The sequence below is a fragment of the Entelurus aequoreus genome, linkage group LG17 (assembly GCF_033978785.1).
Source record: "Entelurus aequoreus isolate RoL-2023_Sb linkage group LG17, RoL_Eaeq_v1.1, whole genome shotgun sequence".
Classification (NCBI taxonomy): domain Eukaryota; kingdom Metazoa; phylum Chordata; class Actinopteri; order Syngnathiformes; family Syngnathidae; genus Entelurus; species Entelurus aequoreus.
The window spans coordinates 28326881-28354476 of NC_084747.1; the positions used below are offsets into that span (position 1 = coordinate 28326881).

Here is a 27596-nt window from a genome sequence, read left to right on the forward strand (position 1 = left end):
TTTATTAATCATCATTGTTGTTTTGTGTTTTTTTAAATTTTTATATATTTTTAAATTTACAATACAATAATGTGCAAAGCCCGTAGGTCTGTGTGCCTTCCGTTCATTCAATTTCGAATTCTTAAATGCAAATCAAAAAACACATTTCGGGCCATTTTTTCTTATTTTCCCTTCTGAAACAAAAATTGAACAACTACACTATATTGCCAAAAGTATTTGGCCACCTGCCTTGACTCACATATGACCTTGAAGTGCCATCCCATTCCTAACCCATAGGGTTCAATATGATGTATGTCCACCCTTTGCAGCTATTACAGCTTCAACTCTTCTGGGAAGGCTGTCCACAAGGTTGCGGAGTGTGTTTATAGGAATTTTCCACCATTCTTCCAAAAGTGCATTGGTGAGATCACACACTGATGTTGGCGGGGAAGGCCTGGCTCTCAGTCTCCGTTCTACTGTAATTCATCCCAAAGGTGTTCTATCGGGTTCAGGTCAGGACTCTGTGCAGGCCAGTCAAGTTCATCCACACCAGACTCTGTCATCCATGTCTTTATGGACCTTGCGTTGTGCACTGGTGCACAGTCATGTTGGAAGAGGAAACTGTTCCCACAAGTTTGTGAGCATGGAATTGTCCAAAATGTTTTGGTATCCTGGAGCATTCAAAGTTCTTTTCACTGGAACTAAGGGGCCAAGCCCAACTCCTGAAAAACAACCCCACACCATAATTCCGCCAAGTGATTAGGACACCTGTTTCTGATCATTTGGATGGGTGGCCAAATACTTTTGGCAATATAGTGTATTTAATGAGACTTTTTTAAAACGACAATAGGACTTTTGCTGAACAAAGATGTTAACGTTATGCTACAAACATGCTAAATGCAAAGGAAAAGCTAAAATACTGCTTCCGGTTCAAGTTGTCGTCACACAGATAACCACGATTTTTGTGTTTATCTGGAAAAATAAAAATCCATAAAAGGAAAACAGCACAAAATCCAATTATGGCTATATCTTAATGAAAATCAACCCTTTTTTGTTTGTTTTAAAATCTGCCATAGATAATGAAAATCAGAAAACGGCCCTAATTTTGTTTTTTGATTTGCGTTAAGGAATTGGAAATAGACTAAAAGGTACACGGACTCCCGTAGTAGGGCTGTTCGATTATGAATAAAATAAAAAATAACAAATCACAATTATTTTTTATCAATATTGAAATCACAATTAATAACATGATTTTTCATTAATTTGAAAACCTGAGTATTTATTGCACCACCAATAATCAACTTCAAACATAATTTAAAATAACATCAAATAAAAATTAATAACATACAAAAACAAGTAAAATAATGATAATAGTAGCAACAATTGGTAGAGTGGCTGTGCCAGCAATCGGAGTGTTGCTGGTTACTGGGGTTCAATTCCCACCTTCTACCTTCCTAGTCACGTCCGTTGTGTCCTTGGGTAAGACACTTCACCCTTTGCCTCTGATGGCTGCTGGTTAGCGCCTTGCATGGCAGCTCCCACCATCAGTGTGTGAATGTGTGTGTGAATGGGTAAATGTGGAAATAGTGTCAAAGCGCTTTGAGTACCTTGAAGGCTATGCAAGTATAACCCATTTATCATTTATTTATAACAATTATTAAGAATAGCAGTGTAAGTTTTCTAAATAATTTTTGTTTACCTTCCACACTCATTTCACCACCACAGAATGTGTTTTTTGCGGCATAAATAAATCTAATAAAAAGTAAAAAACCTCACATTTACTGGAGCAACACAGCTTTGGACAATTTTGACAAATATTTAAATTCAAGGCATAATATTTTTCGTGAATGTATCAAAAAGTGCTTGTTATTTTCTTTATTATTATTGTCTTTTATTAATCATTGTTTTTGTTTTGTGCTTCTTTTTCAATATTTTTATTTATTTACAATACAATAATGTGCAAAGCCCGTAGTAGGGCTGTACGATTATGGCAACAACAACAACAACAACAAAATAACAAATCACAATCATTTTTGATCAATATTGAAATCGCAATTAATAACATGATTATTCATTCATTTGAAAACATGAGTATTTATTGCACCACCATAAATCGACTTCAAAATATAATTTAAAAGAACATCAAATACAAATTAATAACATACAAAAACAAGTAAAATAAGGATAATATTAGCAACAATAATTAAAATAACAATAGCAGTGTAATAAAACGATGAAATTCAGTTTTTTCATTTAAATTTTTCAAAATAATTTTTGTTTACCTTCCCCACTCATTTCACCACCACATAATGTGTGTTTTTTGTGGCATAAATAAATCTAATAAAAAGTAAAAATCCTCACATTTACTGGTGCAACACAGCTTTGGACAATTTTGACTAATATTTTAAGTCAAGGCATAATATTTTTCGTGAATGTATCAATTAAGTCCATTATGCTTGTGTAAGGTACTTTGTTGAAACCTTAATTTTGTTAGCGCAGTCAGACCGGATGTTGCGCAAAGCGCTGTTATTGTGAAAAGGGAAGTGTGCTGGCGTTCTGAGCTTGATGAGCAAGGACACGACTTGAGGTTGCTTAAAAAAAAAAGAGAGATCCTCTCAAGTTGCGACGGCTGTCCTGTTTGTACATTGATGTTAAATCCGTGATGTCGTTCACAACAACACAAGCAGATGAGACGTGTTGTGGGTGTAGAGCAGGGGTCACCAACCTTTTTGAAACCAAGAACTACTTCTTGGGTACTGATTAATGCGAAGGGCTACCAGTTTGATACACACTTAAATAAATTGCCAGAAATAGCCAATTTGCTCAATTTACCTTTAACTCTATGTTATTATTAATAATTAATGATATTTACACTTAATTGAACGGTTTAAAAGAGGAGAAAACACGAAAAAAAATGACAATTAAATTTTGAAACATAGTTTATCTTCAATTTCGACTCTTTAAAATTCAAAATTCAACCGAAAAAAAGAAGAGAAAAACTAGCTAATTCGAATCTTTTTGAAAAAATTAAAAAAAGAATTTATGAAACATCATTAGTAATTTTTCCTGATTAAGATTAATTTTACAATTTTGATGACATGTTTTAAATAGGTTAAAATCCAATCTACACTTTGTTAGAATATATAACAAATTGGACCAAGCTATATTTCTAACAAAGACAAATCATTATTTCTTCTAGATTTTCCAGAACAAAAATTTTAAAAGAAATTCAAAAGACTTTAAAATAAGATTTAAATTTGATTCTACAGATTTTCTAGATTTGCCAGAATTTTTAAAAAATGTTTTAATCATAATAAGTTTGAAGAAATATTTCACAAATATTCTTCGTCGAAAAAACAGAAGCTAAAATGAAGAATTAAATTAAAATTTATTTATTATTCTTTACAATAAAAACAATTAATTTACTTGAACATTGATTTAAATTGTCAGGAAAGAAGAGGAAGGAATTTAAAAGGTAAAAAGGTATATGTGTTTAAAAATCCTAAAATCATTTTTAAGGTTGTATTTTTTCTCTAAAATTGTCTTTCTGAAAGTTATAAGAAGCAAAGTAAAAAAATTAATGAATTTATTTAAACAAGTGAAGACCAAGTCTTTAAAATATTTTCTTGGATTTTCAAATTCTATTTGAGTTTTGTCTCTCTTAGAATTAAAAATGTCGAGCAAAGCGAGACCAGCTTGCTAGTAAATAATTAAAATTAAAAAAATAGAGGCAGCTCACTGGTAAGTGCTGCTATTTGAGCTATTTTTAGAACAGGTCAGCGGGCGACTCATCTGGTCCTTACGGGCTACCTGGTGCCCGCGGGCACCGCGTTGGTGACCCCTGGTGTAGAGCAATTATATTCCTAAACAAAAGTTCCTTCCCCTCACAATGATGTAATTTCCTTCACATTTATGTCAATTTGTCATTTGTGTTAATGTCCGTGATATTCTCCATATTACGTTTTGTTGGCCAATTCTGTGATTCTGTCCATAGTTACGCTAACGCGGAAATGCCCGACTTTTTTTTTTTTGAGTTTAGTGAATATTGTTTAGGCATACTAGTGTTGTGTCAAAAAAAAAGTAGCAACTATGGTGAGATCTCACAACTGTCCATGTGATAACAGATGAAACAAAAATTGAGCTGTTTGTCCACAATACCCAGTAATATGTTTGGAAGAGAAAAGGTGAGGCCTTTAATCCCAAGAACACCATGCCTACCGTCAAGCATGGTGGTGGTAGTATTATGCTCTGGGCCTGTTTTGCTGCCAATGGAACTGGTGCTTTACAGAGAGTAAATGGGACAATGAAAAAGGAGGATTACCTCCGAATTCTTCAGGACAACCTAAAATCATCAGCCCAAAGGTTGGGTCTTGGGCGCTGTTGGGTGTTCCAACAGGACAATGACGCCAAACACTAGTCAAAAGTGGTAAAGGAATGGCTAAATCAGGCTACAATTAAGGTTTAACAATGGTGTGAGGAGGCTCCGAGATGGGCAACAGGTGCGTAGATGGCCCACCTGGGCGCGTTTGTCATGTCTGTGTTGATCATATTTTTGTTTGGCCATGTGCTGTTTGTTTTTTGGACGCTTTTTAGTTCCTGGTTTCCCTCTCTTGTTTTGTCACCATAGCAACCCTTAGTTTCACCTGTTTCACATTTTGAGTCATGTACCTGTTTTCACTAATTATGTCACTATCATTTAAGCCCATTGTTGCCAGGAAGTCAGGCTGGCGACATAACTCTGCTCACTTCATGCCATGCTACTTCTGTACTTTCATGCTACCATAGTTCCATGCCAAGTAAGTTTTTGTTTATTCATGTCACGTTCAGCAGTTCTTTTGGTTCATGTCCTTAGTCTACGTTAAGTGTAAAGTTTTTGGTTTCATTAGTCAAGTTTGTTCTCCGCCATTGTGCGCGCCTTTTGTTTGCTCCCTTTTTTTGTAGTTTGTTAGTGTTAAAATAAATATGTATCTACCTTCACGCCATGTCCAGTCCAACTTTACTTGCATCTCGGGAAAACAAACACACCACAGTCCAAGTCTTGACAGCGTTTGTGCAATCACCTGTCACACTTAAAAAGGGCAGCAGCCGAGAAGGACGAAGCAGGAGAAGTCGGAGTTGAAGGAAGAGAGCCGCTGGTGAATGCCGAGCACGCGCGAGGAAGAGCGAGACGCAGACGACGACGGGGAAGGCTGAAAAGCGACCGGAGGAGCGAGACGGGCAGAAGAGGCAAGAGCTGCTGAAAAGCAACCAAAGCAGGCTGAGTTGTATTGCAAAATAAACAAAGTCACAAAACTGCCACGCCGTCATGTCTCACATTGGTGGTCCAAGGAACCCTTAGGGAAGAGGACCTCCACAAATGGCCTTCCCAAAGTCCTGATTTAAACGTGTGGACAATGCTGAAGAAACAAGTCCATGTCAGAAAACCAACCAATTTAGCTGAACTGCACCAATTTTGTCAAGAGGAGTGGTCAAAAATTCAACCAGAAGCTTGTGGATGGCTACCAAAAGCGCCTTATTGCAGTGAAACTTGCCAAGGGACATGTAACCAAATATTAACATTGCTGTATGTATACTTTTGACCCAGCAGATTTGGTCACATTTTCAGTAGACCCATAATAAATTCATATAAGGACCAAACTTCATGAATGTTTTTTGTGACCAACAAGTATGTGCTCCAATCACTCTATCACAAAAAAATAGGAGTTGTAGAAATGATTGGAAACTCAAGACAGCCATGACATTATGTTCTTTACAAGTGTATGTAAACTTTTGATCACGACTGTATATATCTGCGACGTATAGTCCAGTGTGACTAATATATGGAATTAAAAAACAACAACAATTTATTTAGTGGGTGCGGCTTATATACCGGTGCCTCTATGGCAGTGGTTCTTAACCTGGGTTCGATGGAACCCTAGGGGTTCGGTGAGTCGGCCTCAGGGGTTCGGCGAAGGTCAAGACACACCCGACTCATCGTGTAAATACAAATTTCTCCCCATCGGCGTATTACGGATACGACAACAGCTGACTGATTTGCAGGTGTGTAATTTGTTGTGAGTTTATGCACTGTGTTGGTTTTGTTGTGTGAATAAGGTGATGTTCATGCACGGTTCGTTTTGTGCACCAGTAAAAAAACATGGTAACATTTTAGTATGGGGAACATATTCACCATTAATTAGTTGCTTATTAACATGCAAATTAGTAACATATTGGGGGTTAAAGGCCTACTGAAACCCACTACTACCGACCACGCAGTCTGATAGTTTATATATCAATGATGAAATCGTAACATTATAACACATGCCAATACGGCCGGGTTAACTTATAAAGTGACATTTTAAATTTGCCGCTAAACTTCCGGTTCGAAACGCCTCTGAGGATGACGTATGCGCGTGACGTAGACCGGGGAACACGGGTATGCCTTCCACATTGAAGCCAATACGAAAAAGCTCTGTTTTCATTTCATAATTCCACAGTATTCTGGACATCTGTGTTCGTGAATCTGTTTCAATCATGTTCATTGCATTATGGAGAAGGAAGCCGAGCAAGCAAAGAAGAAAGTTGTCGGTGCGAAATGGACGTATTTTTCGAACGTAGTCAGCAACAACAGTACACAGCCGGCGCTTCTTTGTTTACATTCCCGAAAGATGCAGTCAAGATGGAAGAACTCGGATAACAGAGACTCTAACCAGGAGGACTTTTGACTTCGATACACAGACGCCTGTAGAGAACTGGGACAACACAGACTCTTACCAGGATTACTTTGATTTGGATGACAAAGACGCAGACGTGCTACTGTGAGTATGCAGCTTTGGCTTCTAAACATTTGATCGCTTGACCGTATGTGCGCAACTTTTTTTTGCGTATGTACGTAACTTTTTTAAAATATATAAGCTTTATGAACCTTGGGTTAGGTGAACGGTCTTTTGGGCTGAGTGATTGTGTGTGTTGATCAGGTGTTTGAATTGTATTGGCGTGTTCTATGGAGCTAGGAGCTAGCAGAGGAGCTAGGAGCTAGCATAACACGTACCGTACCGTACGTGCGCGTCACGTACGTAACTTTTTAAAAATATATAAGCTTTATGAACCTTGGGTTAGGTGAACGGTCTTTTGGGCTGAGTGATTGTGTGTGTTGATCAGGTGTTTGAATTGTATTGGCGTGTTCTATGGAGCTAGGAGCTAGCATAGGAGCTAGGAGCTAGCATAACACGTACCGTACCGTACGTGCGCGTCACGTACGTAACTTTTTAAAAATATATAAGCTTTATGAACCTTGGGTTAGGTGAACGGTCTTTTGGGCTGAGTGATTGTGTGTGTTGATCAGGTGTTTGAATTGTATTGGCGTGTTCTATGGAGCTAGGAGCTAGCAGAGGAGCTAGGAGCTAGCATAACAAACACGCAGGTGTTTTTATGCAGGATTAATTTGTGGCATATTAAATATAAGCCTGGTTGTGTTGTGGCTAATAGAGTATATATATGTCTTGTGTTTATTTACTGTTGTAGTCATTCCCAGCTGAATATCAGGTCACCCCCGGCTCTCACAGCATCTTCCCTATCTGAATAGCTTCAACTCCCCACTAGTCCTTCACTTGCACTTTACTCATCCACAAATCTTTCATCCTCGCTCAAATTAATGGGGAAATTGTCGCTTTCTCAGTCCGAATCTCTCTCACTTCATGCGGCCATCATTGTAAACAATAGGGAACTTTGCGTATATGTTCAACTGACTACGTCACGCTACTTCCGGTAGGGGCAAGCCTTTTTTTATCAGATACCAAAAGTTGCAATCTTTATCGTCGTTGTTCTATACTAAATCCTTTCAGCAAAAATATGGCAATATCGCGAAATGATCAAGTATGACACATAGAATAGATCTGCTATCCCCGTTTAAATTAAAAAAAATCATTTCAGTAGGCCTTTAACTAGTCATTATTAAGTACTTATTAATGCCTTATTTGGCATGGCCTTATTATAACCCTAACCCTCTAACCCTGACCCTAACCCTAACCAAATAACTCTAAATTAAGTCTTTATTCTCTTTATTCAAAAAATCTGCAAAGACTCCTCCCACCCCCACCAAGGACTGTTTTCACTGCTGGACTCTAGAAAGAGGTTCCGCAGCCTCCGAAGCAGAACCTCCAGGTTCTGTAACAGCTTCTTCCCTCAAGCCGTAAGACTCTTGAACGCATCATAATTAAATTATACCCTCAACTCCCCCCATAATGGATTAACTCGCTGGAATAAAAAAGACAATATAACATACATCCATAAACGTGGACACATGTGGAAAAGTGCAATATATTTATCTGTACAGTAATCTATTTATTTATTTATTTATATATATTTATATATATTTATTTGGTTTGTATATATATTTATATATATTTATTTATTCATATATGCACCTTATTGCTTTTTTATCCTGCACTACCATGAGTTTATGTAACGAAATTCCGTTCTTATCTGTGCTGTAAAGTTAAAATTTGAATGACAATAAAAAGTAAGTCTAAGTCTAAGTCTATTACTTATAATATGTTCCCCTAGTGTCCAAATAACTCTAAATTTAGTCTTTGTTACTTAGAATATGTTCCCCATACTAAAGTGTTACCAAAAAACATTTAACTTTGTCTTGAATTTGAAAAAAACCAACATTTTATTTTTCTCTAAAAAAGGGTTCGGGGAATGCGCATATGAAACTGGTGGGGTTCGGTACCTCCAACAAGGTTAAGAACCACTGCTCTATGGTCTGGAAAATATGGTAATTGTCCAGCCCTAGCCTGTAGTGTGGATTTAAAAATGACCTTGTCAAATGTCCAAATTCACTGGCGAGCCTCTCGTCGGTGTGCTGGTGTTGGTCAGAGCAGTCTGGACACTTCACTTCACAAGTAGGGTGGAAACACGGGGCCCGCGTTTCACTTAGGTGCCACTTCCACCACTTCAGCTCTGCCATCCTCGCCCCCTGTCTGCGTCACACATTTAGCCGACTCGTGCCTGATGCCCACTCTGGGTGTTCTGTCCCATCAACCACTCAGACTTCACAGTCACGCTTCTTTCTCCCTCGCACATCTGCCCCGTCCGTCCTCCTCCCTCCCGCTTTGACTTTTCCAAGCATGTAAGTAGAACAGGTTCCCAGCGCCAAAAAGGAAGCAGGCTGCAAAAGTACTGAGTGACTGCTTGAATTATTTGTCTGTAACGCTTGAGGATTCTCCTGTATGTGATTTTAAAGTGGACATGTCGAGATGTGCATGCTCAAGAGCTAAAGGAGTTAGAGATGGGACGTTCACGAACGAGTCGAGGCTTTTGAGCGGTTCTTTTCGACCAGTGTTTTTCAACCTTTTCTGAGCCAAGTCACATTTTTTTCATTGAAAAAAATCCAGAGGCACACCACCAGCAGAAAACATTAAAAAAATGAAACTCAGCAGCCGATATTGACAGTAAAAAGTCGTTCTCGCAGTTGTTGGATATGAATTCAAACCATAACCAAGCATGCATCACTATAGCTCTTGTCTCAAAGTAGGTGTACTGTCACATCACGCCCATACTTATTTGGAGGTTTTTCTTGCTGTTTTCCTGTTTTAGTTCTTGTCTTGCGTTCCTATTTTGTTGTTGATTGTCATGTCATGTACAGATGTACTTTGTGGACGCCGTCTGCTCCACGCGCTGTAAGTCTTTGCTGTCGTCCAGCATTCTGTTTTTGTTTACTTTGCAGCCAGTTCGGTTTTAGCTTCGTTTTGCATAGCCATCCCTAAGCTTCAATGCCTTTTGTTTATTTTAGGTTTAAGTGTTAGATACCTTTTTACCTACACGCTGCCTCCCGCATATTGTGATCACGACAAACCATGTTCCCGACATCTACAAAGCAATTAGCTACCTGCTGCCACCTACTGATAAGGAATATTATTACACGGCTACTCTGCACAGACAGCACAGACACTAAACAACGGCACATTTGCGGATTACAATTACTGGTTTGCAAAAAATATTTTTAGTGTGCCGCGGCACAGTGGTTGAAAAACACTGTTTTAGGTGAACGACGAGAACCTATTCGCAGTTGTGAGCCATTAGTTGGGAGAGCAACTGAACTAAAATGTTTTTGTTTTTCTTAAATAATTCAAATTTTTGATTGATTTTGTTTATTTATTTTTACTTTTATTTGGATTCAATGTTATGGTTCATTGTTCTAATGTAGGTCAAGCATATACACGCTACAATTTTGTTTTCACATTTTATAATGTCCTCATTTCTTTTCTAATATTATTTACACTTCTGTAAACATAAATACACTATATTGCCAAAAATATTTGGCCACCCATTAAAATGATCAGAATCAGGTGTCCTAATCACTTGGCCCGGCCACAGGTGTATAAGATCAAGCACTTAGGCATGGAGACTGTTTCTACAAACATTTGTGAAAGAATGGGCCGCTCTCAGTGATTTCCAGCGTGGAACTGTCATAGGATGCCACCTGTGCAACAAATCCAGTCGTGAAATTTTCTCGCTCCTAAATATTCCAAAGTCAACTGTCGGGTTTATTATAAGAAAATGGAAGAGTTTGGGAACAACAGCAACTCAGCCACCAAGTGGTAGGCCACGTAAACTGACAGAGAGGGGTCAGCGGATGCTGAAGCGCATAGTGCAAAGACTTTCCGCACAGTCAGTTGCTACAGAGCTCCAAAATTCATGTGACCTTCTAATTAGCCCACATACAGTATGCAGAGAGCTTCATGGAATGGGTTTCCACGGCCGAGCAGCTGCATCTAAGCCATACATCACCAAGTCCAATGCAAAGCGTGGGATGCTTTTCCATCGACGAGAACGGTACATTTTGTTCTGCATTGTGCCGAGTGTGAAATTTAGTGGAGGCGGAATTATGGTGTGGGGTTGTTTTTCAAAAGTTGGGCTTGGCCCCTTAGTTCCAGCGAAAGGAACTTTGAATGCTCCAGGATACCAAAACATTTTGGACATATCCATGCTCCCAACCTTGTGGGAACAGTTTGGAGCGGGCCCCTTCCTCTTCTAACATGACTGTGCACCAGTGCACAAAGCAAGGTCCATAAAGACGGGGATGACAGAGTCTGGTGTGGATGAACTTGACTGGCCTGCACAGAGTCCTGACCTGAACCCGATAGAACACCTTTGGGATTAATTAGAACGGAGATTGAGAGCCAGGCCTTCTCGACCTCACCAATGAGCTTTTGGAAGAATGGTGGAAAATTCCTATAGACACACTCTGCAACCTTGTGGACAGCCTTCCCAGAAGAGTTGAAGCTGTAATAGCTGCAAAAGGTGGAGCGACATCATATTGAACCCTACGTGTTAGGAATGGGATGGCACTTCAAGTTCATATGTGAGTCAAGGCAGGTGGCCAAATACTTTTGGCAATATAGTGTATGTAATTTATTAACATTCACAACAACATGTCATATTTACCTATTTTCATCATTTTAAGTATACTGCAGTGCACTCATTTCACAGACGCATCCGAACATTCGCTATTTCCTTCATTACATGTCCCTAACAGTATATCCACTCTAAAGGACCACGACAAGTAGCTTAAAAGATAAGTGGCCCGTACGGGGATCGAACCCGCGACCTTGGCGTTATTAGCACCACGCTCTAACCAACTGAGCTAACCGGCCGTGTGAAAACAGCAGGTTTGATTTGTGTTGGTGGGGGTCAGCGTGGGCTCATATCCATGCCTATGACTATTGGAAGTATTTTTATTTTAACCTAATATTTCAGGTATGTTTTTTATGATGACTTAATTTTTACTTATGATTTTATTTGCCGTCTTGTAATTTTATGCATCTTTAAAGCACTTTTGATTGCCTCGTGTACAAATTGTGCTCTATATATACACTTGCCTTGACAGGTGTAAAAATAGGTTAACCACTGGAAAATAATAATAGTAATACAATAAATATTAGATCATATTATTATTATTATTATTATATTATAGTACATAATAATAATACAACAATTGGCAAGACAATTTTAACTGTGCATGGATTTTTTGTAACTTTTTAACTCTCTTAAAGGGGAACTGCACTTTTTTTTAAAATGTTGCCTATCATTCACAATCCTTATGTGAGACCAGAATAAGAACAAATTCTTTTGACTTATTTTTTGCTTAAATTCATTCTTGTTTCTGGTTATCGTTTTTATATTGATATTATCTTGATTTTGTATGTACTTTATGTCATATTTTATTAATTATGGTACTTTTTCGTCACTTAATGTTTGTCTTTGGTACACTAATGTGTATATTATAGGCCGTTGGTTCTTTGTTTTATTTTTGAAAAAATATATATCTATTTTTTTATTGCTCTTTTTACCTTTGGCATGAACATTATGTAAACTCAGAGTTATTGTTTTTTTTTGTTGCTATTTTTGTGTTACAAAATTGTATTATTGATCATAATGTACTGCATTGTAATCTTTTGTTTTGTGATTGTGTGGAGTTTTTTGCCTGGACCCCAGGAAGAATAGTCTCCACTGCGGTGTAGACTAATGGGGATCCTTAATAAACTAAACTAAACTAAACATGTGTTTTTCTTTTTTTTAATGCATTCTAAATTGTAAATAACCGTTAGCATGAGGCGGCTAACAATGAGGCTAATAGAGCAGATCCAGCTCAAGTGTAACTCTAAGCATCATGTAGCAGTATTGCTAAGAGCTAAAAAAAAAAGGTAAGTGGCCCGTACGGGGATCGAACCCACAACCTTGGCGTTATTAGCACCACGCTCTAACCAACTGAGCTAACCGGCCGTGTAAAAGCTGCAGGATTAATTTGTGTTTGTCGGGGTCAACGTGAGCTCATATGTGTTACTATGACTACTGGAATTATTTTTATATTCACTAAATAAGTTTATTTCTATGATGATTTTATGTATGATTTTGTTTGCCTTCTTGTAAGTTTATGCATCTATACAAATTGTGCTCTATAAATAAACTTGCCTTGCTAAGTGTAAATATAAGTTACCCCCTGTAAAATAATAATAATAATAATAATACATTATATCATTATAATACATCATAATAATAATACAACAATTGGCAAGAAATTTAATTTTAACTGTACATGGATTTATTTCTTAAAGAAGAACTGCACATTTTTTTTATGCATTCTGAACCGTGGGGTGGCTAAGAATGCAGCTCATGGGGCATGTAGCAGTATTCAGGGTTTCCCGCAGCGCTTTGTTGTTAAGGCGGCCGCCTTAACAAAGAACCACCGCCTAAACTAAAGTCTTAACAAGCTGCTACGCTTCGTTCTGCCTCTGCCTCTGTCAGTACGTCTCTGCAGCACCCAGCATTGTCCCACCCACACAACCATCTGATTGGTTACAGGCAGAGCGGTAACAGCCAATCAGCAGTGCGTATTCAGAGCGCATGTAACAGCCAATCAGCAGTGCGTATTCAGAGCTCATGTAACAGCCAATCAGCAGTGCGTATTCAGAGCGCATGGAGTCAGTGCTCCTGCGGTGTGGTGAGCAGAAAGGTGTTTAGCAGGTGAGCATAAGGCAGCGGACTCTCCCCAAATTATAATAAACACCTCCCAGTCAACTACTAGTAACATCACTATGAGCCCGTTGACCTTCTAGAAACATAAGCGGCAGCTCAGCTCGCTCGCAGTCCTTGAGGTGAAGGCTAATTAGCTTTTAGTGTAACGTTAGCTCACTGTGCGGTGTGTGTGTGTGTGTGTGTGTGTGTGTGTGTGTGTGTGTCTGTCTGAGAGAAAGACAAGCATTATTGACCTACAGTTAACAACTAAGTTATTTCACTTTACATTTTTCTGTGTTGATTGAGCTGTGTTGAAGCAGCAAAAAAGGACATTATGTAAATGAAGAGTTTCTGTCTCTGATAGTTTATATAATAATGTAACTGCATCATAAAGCCTACATGAACTCCATGGTGTTCAGGGATGAATAGTCTCTCCTATTGCTATTGTACTATTTTTTCAGCTATAGTTACATTAATTATTAGTAATGTAGCAGCCTAGTTTTGAATGGCAGGGTCCCTGCTATCACATGTTGATAAAAATATAACATTTACATAATAAAAATCAACTACAGGCTTCCCAAATGCTGTAATAAATGAAGCATGATGAGTTGAGCATATGTCAGCATGTGGCTCCACTTTTAACTCTTTTTTTCAAACGCTTACTTACAGTAAGTCATTAATTTGACTTATTAAGTCATTATTTTGACTTAGTAAGTCATTATTTTGTACATAGTGTATGTAATGTAGTAACATTCATAACAACATGTTATATTTACCTATTTTAATAATTTTAAGTATACTGCTGCGCACTCATGTCACAGACACATCCGAACTTTCGCCATTTCCTTCATTACATGTCCCTAACAGTATATCCACTCTAAAGGACCACGACAAGTAGCTTAAAAGATAAGTGGCCCGTACGGGGATCGAACCCGCGACCTTGGCGTTATTAGCACCACGCTCTAACCAACTGAGCTAACCGGCCGTGTAAAAACAGCAGGTTTGATTTGTGTTGGTGGGGGTCAGCATGGGGATCCATGCTTATGACTACTGGAAGTATCTTTATTTTAACTTATTAATTCAGGTTGTTTTTTTATTATGATTTAATTTTTACTTATGATTTTATTCGCCGTCTTGTAATTTTATGCATCTTTAAAGCACTTTTAATTGCCTCGTGTACAAATTGTGCTCTATATATACACTTGCCTTGACAGGTGTAAAAATAAGTTAACCACTGGAAAATAATAATAGTAATACAATACTTATTCGATCATATGATTATAATTATTATTATTATATTATAATACATAATATTAATACAATAATTGTATTAATTGTATAGCCCTTTTCTACCTTAAAGGTACTCAAAGCACTTTGACACTATTTCCACATTCACACACACACACATTCACACACTGATGGCGGGAGCTGCCATGCAAGGCTCTAACCACCACCCATCAGGAGCAAGGGTGTAGTGTCTTGCCCAAGGTTGGTAGAAGGTGGGGATCGAACCAGGAACCCTCAGGTTGCTGGCACGGATAATAATAGTAATACGGATAATAATAGTAATACAATAAATATTTAACTGTACATGGATTTTTTGTAACTTTTTAACTCTCTTAAGGGGAACTGCACTTTTTTTTTTTTTTTAAATGTTGCCTATCATATATGTGAGACAAGAACAAGAACAAATTATTTTGACTTATTTTTTGTTTAAATTCATTCTTGTTTGTGGTTATCGTTTTTATATTGATATAATCTTGATTTTGTATGTACTTTATGTCATATTTTATTCATTATCGTACTTTTTTGTCTCTTACTGTTTGTCTTTGGTACACTAATGTGTATATTATAGGCCATTGGTTCTTTGTTTTATTTTTGCAAAAATATATATCTAGTTTTATATTGCTCTTTTTATCTTTGGTATGAACATTATTATGTAAACTTGAAGTTATTGTTTTTTGTTGTTGTTGTTGTTGCTATTTTTGTATTACAAAATGGTATTATTGATCATGTTATACTGCATTGTAATCTTTTGTTTTGTGATTGTGTGGAGTTTTTTGCCTGGACCCCAGGAAGAATAGTCTCCACTGCGGTGTGGACTAATGGTGATCCTTAATAAACTAAACTATATTTTCTTAATGCATTCTAAATTGTAAATGACCGTTAGCATGAGGTGGCTAACAATGAGGCGGCTAACAATGAGGCTAATAGAGCAGATCCAGCTCAAGTGTAACTCTAAGCATCATGTAGCAGTATTGCTAAGTGGTAAAAAAAATAAGTGGCCCGTACGGGGATCGAACCCGCGACCTTGGCGTTATTAGCACCACGCTCTAACCAACTGAGCTAACCGGCCATGTAAAGGCTGCAGGATTAATTTGTGTTTGTCGGGGTCAGCGTGAGCTCATATGTGTTCCTATGACTACTGGAAGTATTTTTATTTTAACTAAATAAGTTTATTTCTATGATGATTTTATGTATGATTTTGTTTGCCTACTTGTAATCTTATGCATCTGTACAAATTGTGCTCTATAAATAAACTTGCCTTGCTAAGTGTAAAAATAAGTTACCCCCTGTAAAATAATAATAATAATAATACATTATATCATTATAATACATCATAATAATAATACAATAATTGGCAAGAAATTTAATTTTAACTGTACATGGATTTATTTCTTAAAGAAGAACTGCACATTTTTTTTATGCATTCTGAACCGTGGGGTGGCTAAGAATGCAGCTCATGGGGCATGTAGCAGTATTCAGGGTTTCCCGCAGCGCTTTGTTGTTAAGGCGGCCACCTTAACAAAGAACCACGGCCTAAACTAAAGTCTTAACAAGCTGCTACGCTTCGTTCTGCCTCTGCCTCTGTCAGTACGTCTCTGCAGCACCCAGCATTGTCCCACCCACACAACCATCTGATTGGTTACACGCAGAGCAGTAACAGCCAATCAGCAGTGCGTATTCAGAGCTCATGTAACAGCCAATCAGCAGTGCGTATTCATAGCGCATGGGGTCAGTGCTCCTGCGGTGTGGTGAGCAGAAAGGTGTTTAGCAGGTGAGTATAAGGCAGCGGACTCTCCCCAAATTATAATAAACACCTCCCAGTCAACTACTAGTAACATCACTATGAGCCCGTTGACCTTCTAGAAACATAAGCGGCAGCTCAGCTCGCTCGCAGTCCTTGAGGTGAAGACTAATTAGCTTTTAGTGTAACATTAGCTCACTGTGCGGTGTGTGTGTCTGTGTGTGTGTGTCTGTGTGTGTGTGTGTGTGTGTGTGTGTGTCTGAGAGAAAGACAAGCATTATTGACCTACAGTTAACAACTAAGTTATTTCACTTTACCTTTTTCTGTGTTGATTGAGCTGTGTTGAAGCAGCAAAAAAGGACATTATGTAAATGAAGAGTTTCTGTCTCTGATAGTTGATATAATAATGTAACTGCATCATAAAGCCTACATGAACTCCATGGTGTTCAGGGATGAATAGTCTCTCCTATTGCTATTGTACTATTTTTATCAGCTATAGTTACATTAATCATTAGTAATGTAGCAGCCTAGTTTTGAATGGCAGGGTCCCTGCTATCACATGTTGATAAAAATATAACATTTACATAATAAAAATCTACAACAGGCTTCCCAAATGCTGTAATAAATGAAGCATGATGAGTTGAGCATATGTCAGCAGGTGGCTCCACTTTTAACTCTTTTTTTCAAACGCTTATTGCAAACGCTTATTTACAGTAAGTCATTAATTTGACTTATTAAGTCATTATTTTGACTTAGTAAGTCATTATTTTGTACATAGTGTATGTAATGTAGTAACATTCATAACAACATGTCATATTTACCTATTTTAATAATTTTAAGTATACTGCTGCGCACTCATGTCACAGACGCATCCGAACTTTCGCTATTTCCTTCATTACATGTCCCTAACAGTATATCCACTCTAAAGGACCACGACAAGTACCTTAAAAGATAAGTGGCCCGTACGGGGATCGAACCCGCAACCTTGGCGTTATTAGCACCACGCTCTAACCAACTGAGCTAACCGGCCGTGTAAAAACAGCAGGTTTGATTTGTGTTGGTGGGGGTCAGCGTGGGCTCATATCCATGCCTATGACTACTGGAAGTATCTTTATTTTAACTTATTAATTCAGGTTGTTTTTTTATTATGATTTAATTTTTACTTATGATTTTATTCGCCGTCTTGTAATTTTATGCATCTTTAAAGCACTTTTAATTGCCTCGTGTACAAATTGTGCTGTATATATACACTTGCCTTGACAGGTGTAAAAATAAGTTAACCACTGGAAAATAATAATAGTAATACAATACTTATTCGATCATATGATTATGATTATTATTATTATATTATAATACATAATATTAATACAATAATTGTACTAATTGTATAGCCCTTTTCTACCTTAAAGGTACTCAAAGCACTTTGACACTATTTCCACATTCACACACACACACATTCACACACTGATGGCGGGAGCTGCCATGCAAGGCTCTAACCACCACCCATCAGGAGCAAGGGTGTAGTGTCTTGCCCAAGGTTGGTAGAAGGTGGGGATCGAACCAGGAACCCTCAGGTTGCTGGCACGGATAATAATAGTAATACGGATAATAATAGTAATACAATAAATATTTAACTGTACATGGATTTTTTGTAACTTTTTAACTCTCTTAAGGGGAACTGCACTTTTTTTTTTTTTTTAAATGTTGCCTATCATATATGTGAGACAAGAACAAGAACAAATTATTTTGACTTATTTTTTGTTTAAATTCATTCTTGTATGTGGTTATCGTTTTTATATTGATATAATCTTGATTTTGTATGTACTTTATGTCATATTTTATTCATTATCGTACTTTTTTGTCTCTTACTGTTTGTCTTTGGTACACTAATGTGTATATTATAGGCCATTGGTTCTTTGTTTTATTTCTGCAAAAATATATATCTAGTTTTATATTGCTCTTTTTATCTTTGGTATGAACATTATTATGTAAACTTGAAGTTATTGTTTTTTGTTGGTGTTGTTGTTGTTGTTGCTATTTTTGTATTACAAAATGGTATTATTGATCATGTTATACTGCATTGTAATCTTTTCTTTTGTGATTGTGTGGAGTTTTTTGCCTGGACCCCAGGAAGAATAGTCTCCACTGCGGTGTAGACTAGTGGTGATCCTTAATAAACTAAACTATATATATGTTTTCTTTTTCTTAATGCATTCTAAATTGTAAATGACCGTTAGCATGAGGTGGCTAACAATGAGGCAGCTAACAATGAGGCTAATAGAGCAGATCCAGCTCAAGTGTAACTCTAAGCATCATGTAGCAGTATTGCTAAGTGGTAAGAGAAATAAGTGGCCCGTACGGGGATCGAACCCACGACCTTGGCGTTATTAGCACCACGCTCTAACCAACTGAGCTAACCGGCCGTGTAAAGTCTGCAGGATTAATTTGTGTTTGTCGGGGTCAGAGTGAGCTCATATGTGTTCCTATGACTACTAGAAGTATTTTTATTTCAACTAAATAAGTTTATTTCTATGATGATTTTATGTATGATTTTGTTTGCCTTCTTGTAATTTTATGCATTTGTACAAATTGTGCTCTATAAATAAACTTGCCTTGCCAAGTGTAAAAATAAGTTACCCCCTGTAAAATAATAATAATAATAATACATTATATCATTATAATACATCATAATAATAATACAATAATTGGCAAGAAATTTAATTTTAACTGTACATGGATGTATTTCTTAAAGAAGAACTGCACATTTTTTTTATGCATTCTGAACCGTGGGGTGGCTAAGAATGCAGCTAATGGGGCATGTAGCAGTATTCAGGGTTTCCAGCAGCGCTTTGTTGTTAAGGCGGCCACCTTAACAAAGAACCACCGCCTAAACTAAAGTCTTAACAAGCTGCTACGCTTAGTTCTGCCTCTGCCTCTGTCAGTACGTCTCTGCAGCACCCAGCATTGTCCCACCCACACAACCATCTGATTGGTTACACGCAGAGCGGTAACAGCCAATCAGCAGTGCATATTCAGAGCGTATGTAACAGCCAATCAGCAGTGCGTATTCAGAGCGCATGGAGTCAGTGCTCCTGCGGTGTGGTGAGCAGAAAGGTGTTTAGCAGGTGAGCATAAGGCAGTGGACTCTCCCCAAATGATAATAAACACCTCCCAGTCAACTACTAGTAACATCACTATGAGCCCGTTGACCTTCTAGAAACATAAGCGGCAGCTCAGCTCGCTCGCAGTCCTTGAAGTGAAGGCTAATTAGCTTTTAGTGTAACATTAGCTCACTGTGCGGTGTGTGTGTGTGTGTGTGTGTGTGTGTGTGTGTGTGTGTGTGTGTGTGTGTCTGTCTGAGAGAAAGACAAGCATTATTGACCTACAGTTAACAACTAAGTTATTTCACTTTACCTTTTTCTGTGTTGATTGAGCTGTGTTGAAGCAGCAAAAAAGGACATTATGTTAAATGAAGAGTTTCTGTCTCTGATAGTTGATATAATAATGTAACTGCATCATAAAGCCTACATGAACTCCATGGTGTTCAGGGATGAATAGTCTCTCCTATTGCTATTGTACTATTTTTATCAGCTATAGTTACATTAATCATTAGTAATGTAGCAGCCTAGTTTTGAATGGCAGGGTCCCTGCTATCACATGTTGATAAAAATATAACATTTACATAATAAAAATCAACTACAGGCTTCCCAAATGCTGTAATAAATGAAGCATGATGAGTTGAGCATATGTCAGCATGTGGCTCCACTTTTAACTCTTTTTTTCAAACGCTTATTGCAAACGCTTACTTACAGTAAGTCATTAATTTGACTTATTAAGTCATTATTTTGACTTAGTAAGTCATTATTTTGTACATAGTGTATGTAATGTAGTAACATTCATAACAACATGTTATATTTATCTATTTTAATAATTTTAAGTATACTGCTGCGCACTCATGTCACAGACGCATCCGAACTTTCGCTATTTCCTTCATTACATGTCCCTAACAGTATATCCACTCTAAAGGACCACGACAAGTAGCTTAAAAGATAAGTGGCCCGTACGGGGATCGAACCCGCGACCTTGGCGTTATTAGCACCACGCTCTAACCAACTGAGCTAACCGGCCGTGTAAAAACAGCAGGTTTGATTTGTGTTGGTGGGGGTCAGCGTGGGCTCATATCCATGCCTATGACTACTGGAAGTATCTTTATTTTAACTTAATAATTCAGGTTGTTTTTTTATTATGATTTAATTTTTACTTATGATTTTATTCGCCGTCTTGTAATTTTATGCGTCTTTAAAGCACTTTTAATTGCCTCGTGTACAAATTGTGCTCTATATATACACTTGCCTTGACAGGTGTAAAAATAAGTTAACCACTTGAAAATAATAATAGTAATACAATAAATATTAGACCATATGCTTATTATTATTATTATTATTATATTATAATTCATAATAATAATACAATAATTGTATTAATTGTATAGCGCTTTTCTACCTTAAAGGTACTCAAAGCGCTTTGACACTATTTCCACATTCACCCATTCACACACACACACACATTCACACACTGATGGCGGGAGCTGCCATGCAGACCCTAAACACCACCCATCAGGAGCAAGGGTGTAGTGTCTTGCCCAATGTTGGTAGAAGGTGGGGATCGAACCAGGAACCCTCAGGTTGCTGGCACGGATAATAATAGTAATACGGATAATAATAGTAATACAATAAATATTAGATCATTTGATTATTATTATTATATTATAATACATTATAATAATACGACAATTGGCAAGACAATTTTAACTGTACATGGATTTTTTGTAACTTTTTAACTCTCTTAAAGGGGAACTGCACTTTCTTTTTTTTAAATGTTGCCTATCATATACCGTATGTGAGACAAGAACAACAACAAATTATTTTGACTTATTCTTTGCTTAAATTCATTCTTGTTTGGGGCTATCGTTTTTATATTGATATTATCTTGATTTTGTATGTACTTTATGTCATATTTTATTCATTATGGTACTTTTTCGTCACTTACTGTTTGTCTTTGGTACACTAATGTGTATATTATAGGCCATTGGTTCTTTGTTTTATTTTTGCAAAAATATACATCTATTTTTATATTGCTCTTTTTATCTTTGGTATGAACATTATTATGTAAACTCGAAGTTATTATTATTATTATTATTTTTTGTTGTTGTTGCTATTTTTGTATTACAAAATGGTATTATTGATCATGTTATACTGCATTGTAATCTTTTGTTTTGTGATTGTGTGGAGTTTTTTGCCTGGACCCCAGGAAGAATAGTCTCCACTGCGCTGTAGACTAGCGGGAATCCTTAATAAACTAAACTAAATATATGTTTTTCTTTTTTTTAATGCATTCTAAATTGTAAATAACCGTTAGCATGAGGTGGCTAACAATGAGGCGGCTAACAATGAGGCTAATAGAGCAGATCCAGCTCAAGTGTAACTCTAAGCATCATGTAGCAGTATTGCTGAGAGCTAAAAAAAAAGGTAAGTGGCCCGTACGGGGATCGAACCCGCGACCTTGGCGTTATTAGCACCACGCTCTAACCAACTGAGCTAACCGGCCATGTAAAGGGTCCAGGATTAATTTGTGTTTGTTGGGGTCAGAGTGAGCTCATATGTGTTCCTATGACTACTGGAAGTATTTTTATTTGAACTAAATAAGTTTATTTCTATGATGATTTTATTTATGATTTTGTTTGCCTTCTTGTAATTTTATTCATCTGTACAAATTGTGCTCTATAAATAAACTTCAATAACCAGGAAGTATTTTTATTTTAACTTAATTAACTTAGGGGTGGCATGGCGCAGTGGGTAGAGCGCCCGTGTCAGAAACGTGAGGGTTGCAGGTTTGCTCCCCGCCTCTTACCATGCCGTTGTATCCTTGGGCAGGACACTTCACCCTTGCCCCCGGTGCCACTCACACCGGTGAATGAATGTTGAATGAATGATAGGTGGTGGTCGGAGGGGCCGTAGGCGCAAATTGGCAGCCACGCTTCCGTCAGTCTACCCCAGGGCAGCTGTGTCTACAAAAAGTAGCTTACCACCACCAGGTGTGAATGAATGATGGGTTTTTAACATGTAAAGCGACTTTGAGTACTTAGAAAAGCGCTATATAAATCCCAGGGATTATTAATAATTCAGGTTTGTTTTTTATGATGATTTTATTTTTACCTATGATTTTATTCGCCATCTTGTAATTTTATGCATCTTTAAAGCACTTTTAATTGCCTCATGTACAAATTGTGCTCTATACATACATTTGACAAGTGTAAAAATAAGTTAACCACTGGAAAATAATAATAGTAATACAATAAATATTAGACCATATGATTATTATTATTATTGTTATTATTATTATATTATAATACATAATATTAATACAATAATTGGCAAGACATAATTAAATCGGTTACTTGTAGAGCGCTTTTCTACCTTCAAGGTACTCAAAGCGCTTTGACACTATTTCCACATTCACCCATTCACACACACATTCACACACTGATGGCGGGAGCTGCCATGCAAGGCCCTAACCACCACCCATCAGGAGCAAGGGTGAAATGTCTTGCCCAAGGACACAACTGACGTGACGAGGTTGGTCGAAGGTGGGGATTGAACCAGGAACCCTCAGGTGGCTGGCACGGATAATAATAGTAATACGGATAATAATAGTAATACAATATATATTAGATCATATGATTATTATTATTATTCCATCCATCCATCCATTTTCTACCGCTTGTCCCTTTCGGGGTCGCAGGGGGTGGCTGGAGCCTATCTCAGCTGCATTCGGGCGGAAGGCGGGGTACACCCTGGACAAGTCGCCACCTCATCACAGGGCCAACACAGATATTATTATTATTTTATTATAATATATAATAATAATACAACAATTGGCAAGACAATTTTAAAGGCCTACTGAAACCCACTACTACCGACCACGCAGTCTGATAGTTTATATATCAATGATGAAATCTTAACATTATAACACATGCCAATACGGCCGGGTTAACTTATAAAGTGACATTTTAAATTTGCCGCTAAACTTCCGGTTCGAAACGCCTCTGAGGATGACGTATGCGCGTGACGTAGACCGGGGAACACGGGTATGCCTTCCACATTGAAGCCAATACGAAAAAGCTCTGTTTTCATTTCATAATTCCACAGTATTCTGGACATCTGTGTTCGTGAATCTGTTGCAATCATGTTCATTGCATTATGGAGAAAGAAGCTGAGCAAGCAAAGAAGAAAGTTGTCGGTGCGAAATGGACGTATTTTTCGAACGTAGTCAGCAACAACAGTACACAGCCGGCGCTTCTTTGTTTACATTCCCAAAAGATGCAGTCAAGATGGAAGAACTCGGATAACAGAGACTCTAACCAGGAGGACTTTTGACTTGGATACACAGACGCCTGTAGAGAACTGGGACAACACAGACTCTTACCAGGATTACTTTGATTTGGATGACAAAGACGCAGACGTGCTACTGTGAGTATGCAGCTTTGGCTTCTAAACATTTGATCGCTTGACCGTATGTGCGCAACTTTTTTTTGCGTATGTACGTAACTTTTTCAAAATATATAAGCTTTATGAACCTTGGGTTAGGTGAACGGTCTTTTGGGCTGAGTGATTGTGTGTGTTGATCAGGTGTTTGAATTGTATTGGCGTGTTCTATGGAGCTAGGAGCTAGCATAGGAGCTAGCATAACAAACACGCAGGTGTTTTTATGCAGGATTAATTTGTGGCATATTAAATATAAGCCTGGTTGTGTTGTGGCTAATAGAGTATATATATGTCTTGTGTTTATTTACTGTTGTAGTCATTCCCAGCTGAATATCAGGTACCGTGAGTATGCAGCCTTGGCTGCTAAACATTTGATAGCTTGACCGTATGTGCGCGTCACGTACGTAACTTTTTAAAAATATATAAGCTTTATGAACCTTGGGTTAGGTGAACGGTCTTTTGGGCTGAGTGATTGTGTGTGTTGATCAGGTGTTTGAATTGTATTGGCGTGTTCTATGGAGCTAGGAGCTAGCAGAGGAGCTAGGAGCTAGCGTAACAAACACGCAGGTGTTTTTATGCAGGATTAATTTGTGGCATGTTAAATATAAGCCTGGTTGTGTTGTGGCTAATAGAGTATATATATGTCTTGTGTTTATTTACTGTTGTAGTCATTCCCAGCTGAATATCAGGTCACCCCCGGCTCTCACAGCATCTTCCCTATCTGAATAGCTTCAACTCCCCACTAGTCCTTCACTTGCACTTTACTCATCCACAAATCTTTCATCCTCGCTCAAATTAATGGGGAAATTGTCGCTTTCTCGGTCCGAATCTCTCTCACTTCATGCGGCCATCATTGTAAACAATAGGGAACTTTGCGTATATGTTCAACTGACTACGTCACGCTACTTCCGGTAGGGGCAAGCCTTTTTTTTATCAGATACCAAAAGTTGCAATCTTTATCGTCGTTGTTCTATACTAAATCCTTTCAGCAAAAATATGGCAATATCGCGAAATGATCAAGTATGACACATAGAATAGATCTGCTATCCCCGTTTAAATAAAAAAAATCATTTCAGTAGGCCAAAGACATGCACCTGGGGATAGGTTGATTGGCAACACTAAATTGGCCCTAGTGTGTGAATGTGAGTGTGAATGTTGTCTGTCTATCTGTGCTGGCCCTGCGATGAGGTGGCGACTTGTCCAGGGTGTACCCCGCCTTCCGCCCGATTGTAGCTGAAATAGGCTCCAGCGCCCCCCGCGACCCCGAAGGGAATAAGCGGTAGAAAATGGATGGATGGATTTCAGTAGGCCTTTAACTGTACATGAATTTTTTTGTAACTTTTTAACTCTCTTAAAGGGGAACTGCACTTTTTTTTCAAATGTTGCCTATCATTCACAATCCTTATGTGAGACAAGAACAAATTATTTTGACTTATTTTTTGCTTAAATTCATTCTTGCTTGTGGTTATCGTTTTTATATTGATATTATCTTGATTTTATCTTGATTTTGTAAGTACTTTATGTCATATTTTATTCATTATGGTACTTTTTCGTCACTTACTGTTTGTCTTTGGGACACTAATGTGTAAATTATAGGCCTTCGGTTCTTAGTTTTATTTTTGTGAAAAATATATATCTATTTTTATATTGCTCTTTTTATCTTTGGCATGAACATTATTATGTAAACTCGGAGTTATTGGTTTTTTTTGTTGCTATTTTTGTATTACAAAATGGTATTATTGATCATGTTATACTGCATTGTAATCTTTTGTTTTGTGATTGTGTGGAGTTTTTTGCCTGGACCCCAGGAAGAATAGTCTCCACTGCGGTGTAGACTAATGGGGATCCTTAATAAACTAAACTAAACTAAACTAAACTAAACATGTTTTTCTTTTTTTTTAATGCATTCTAAATTGTAAATAACCGTTAGCATGAGGTGGCTAACAATGAGGCGGCTAACAATGAGGCTAATAGAGCAGATCCAGCTCAAGTGTAACTCTAAGCATCATGTAGCAGTATTGCTAAGTGGTAAAAAAAAATAAGTGGCCCGTACGGGGATCGAACCCACGACCTTGGCGTTATTAGCACCACGCTCTAACCAACTGAGCTAACCGGCCGCGTAAAGGCTGCAGGATTAATTTGTGTTTGTCGGGGTCAGCGTGAGCTCATATGTGTTCCTATGACCACTGGAAGTATTTTTATTTGAACTAAATAAGTTTATTTCTATGATGATTTTATTTATGATTTTGTTTGCCTTCTTGTAATTTTATGCATCTGTACAAATTGTGCTCTATAAATAAACTTGCCTTGCCAAGTGTAAAAATAAGTTACCCCCTGTAAAATAATAATAATAATACAATAGATCATTATAATACATCATAAGTATAATACAATAATTAATTAATAATTACATTTTAACTGTTCATGTATTTTTTTCTTAAAGGAGAACTGCACATTTTTTTTATGCATTCTGAACCGTGGGGTGGCTAAGAATGCAGCTCATGGGGCATGTAGCAGTATTCAGGGTTTCCCGCAGCGCTTTGTTGTTAAGGCGGCCGCCTTAACAAAGAACCACCGCCTAAACTAAAGTCTTAACAAGCTGCTCTGCTTAGTTCTGCCTCTGCCTCTGTCAGTACGTCTCTGCAGCACCCAGCATTGTCCCACCCACAGAACCATCTGATTGGTTACACGCAGAGCGGTAACAGCCAATCAGCAGTGCATATTCAGAGCTCATAGAGTCAGTGCTCCTGCGGTGTGGTGAGCAGAAAGGTGTTTAGCAGGTGAGCATAAGGCAGCGGACTCTCCCCAAATTATAATAAACACCTCCCAGTCAACTACTAGTAACATCACTATGAGCCCGTTGACCTTCTAGAAATATAAGCGGCAGCTCAGCTCGCTCGCAGTCCTTGAGGTGAAGGCTAATTAGCTTTTAGTGTAACGTTAGCTCACTGTGCGGTGTGTGTGTGTGTGTGTGTGTGTGTGTGTGTGTGTGTGTGTGTGTGTGTGTGTGTGTGTGTGTGTGTGTGTGTGTGTGTGTGTGTGTCTGAGAGAAAGACAAGCATTATTGACCTACAGTTAACAACTAAGTTATTTCACTTTACCTTTTTCCGTGTTGATTGAGCTGTGTTGAAGCAGCAAAAAAGGACATTATGTTAAATGAAGAGTTTCTGTCTCTGATAGTTGATATAATAATGTAACTGCATCATAAAGCCTACATGAACTCCATGGTGTTCAGGTATGAATAGTCTCTCCTATTGCTATTGTACTATTTTTTCAGCTATAGTTACATTAATCATTAGTAATGTAGCAGCCTAGTTTTGAATGGCAGGGTCCCTGCTATCACATGTTGATAAAAATATAACATTTACATAATAAAAATCAACTACAGGCTTCCCAAATGCTGTAATAAATGAAGCATGATGAGTTGAGCATATGTCAGCATGTGGCTCCACTTTTAACTCTTTTTTTCAAATGCTTATTGCAAACGCTTACAGTAAGTCATTAATTTGACTTATAAAGTAATTATTTTGACTTAGTAAGTCATT

General features: G+C 37.7%; 1 protein-coding gene and 9 non-coding genes across 10 annotated transcripts in view; all 10 read right to left on the reverse strand.

Moving 5' to 3' along the window:
* adgrv1 (adhesion G protein-coupled receptor V1) overlaps window positions 1-27596 on the reverse strand; it is a 472167-nt gene that overhangs the window by 43805 nt on the left and 400766 nt on the right. The gene's annotated exons all lie outside the window — the stretch shown is intronic.
* On the reverse strand, window positions 11545-11618 carry trnai-aau (transfer RNA isoleucine (anticodon AAU)). Its single transcript has one exon. It is a non-coding gene; the product is annotated as a tRNA-Ile (tRNA).
* Window positions 12674-12747, reverse strand: trnai-aau (transfer RNA isoleucine (anticodon AAU)). The gene has a single exon. It is a non-coding gene; the product is annotated as a tRNA-Ile (tRNA).
* On the reverse strand, window positions 14391-14464 carry trnai-aau (transfer RNA isoleucine (anticodon AAU)). Its single transcript has one exon. It is a non-coding gene; the product is annotated as a tRNA-Ile (tRNA).
* Window positions 15762-15835, reverse strand: trnai-aau (transfer RNA isoleucine (anticodon AAU)). The gene has a single exon. It is a non-coding gene; the product is annotated as a tRNA-Ile (tRNA).
* Window positions 17464-17537, reverse strand: trnai-aau (transfer RNA isoleucine (anticodon AAU)). The gene has a single exon. It is a non-coding gene; the product is annotated as a tRNA-Ile (tRNA).
* On the reverse strand, window positions 18857-18930 carry trnai-aau (transfer RNA isoleucine (anticodon AAU)). Its single transcript has one exon. It is a non-coding gene; the product is annotated as a tRNA-Ile (tRNA).
* On the reverse strand, window positions 20562-20635 carry trnai-aau (transfer RNA isoleucine (anticodon AAU)). The gene has a single exon. It is a non-coding gene; the product is annotated as a tRNA-Ile (tRNA).
* trnai-aau (transfer RNA isoleucine (anticodon AAU)) lies at window positions 22041-22114 on the reverse strand. The gene has a single exon. It is a non-coding gene; the product is annotated as a tRNA-Ile (tRNA).
* On the reverse strand, window positions 26095-26168 carry trnai-aau (transfer RNA isoleucine (anticodon AAU)). The gene has a single exon. It is a non-coding gene; the product is annotated as a tRNA-Ile (tRNA).